Raw genomic sequence first — 632 nt, 5'->3', positions numbered from 1 at the left:
CGCTGCCGCAAATGCTCTGGTGGCCACAGCAGTCTACACTCCCCCATACGGCACCATACAAATGCTACAGCTGTGGTGGGGCCCATCCGGCCAACCACAGGGAGTGCGTTGCCTACAAGGAGGCTCTTAGGCGCAAATTAGCAAAACAGGCCAAACTTTTCGCAGTCACAGCTCCGAAACACCTCCGCGCCCAGTAAGGAGTGGGATACGAGGTGTGGCTAGGAAAAAACCGGACTAGTACTGGTGAAACAATAAAACGAATGCAATAAGGCTGAAAGTCGCGTGGCCTGTCACGTGACTCTCGCACCGCCTACTGCTCGAGTTTCATCTGCCTCCTGCACTCAGGCTGCCCGTGACGTCTGTTTTAAGTAGTTGACGTTTTGTCTGTGCGTCGGAAAATGTTGAGTGTGCAGAAAGAACAGCGTGTTAACATCAAATTTTGTTTCAAACTAGGAAAATCTGCAAGTGAAACGTTTGTAATGTTACAACAAGTGTACGGCGATGATTGTTTATCGCGAACACAAGTGTTTGAGTCGTTTAAACGATTTAAAGATGGCCGCAAAGACACCAGTGATGACACTCGCACTGGCAGACCATTGTCAGCAAAAACTGATGCAAACATTGAAAAAATC

The sequence above is a fragment of the Schistocerca americana genome, chromosome 3 (assembly GCF_021461395.2).
Source record: "Schistocerca americana isolate TAMUIC-IGC-003095 chromosome 3, iqSchAmer2.1, whole genome shotgun sequence".
Taxonomy (NCBI): domain Eukaryota; kingdom Metazoa; phylum Arthropoda; class Insecta; order Orthoptera; family Acrididae; genus Schistocerca; species Schistocerca americana.
Note: the sequence above shows the minus strand (reverse complement) of the source record.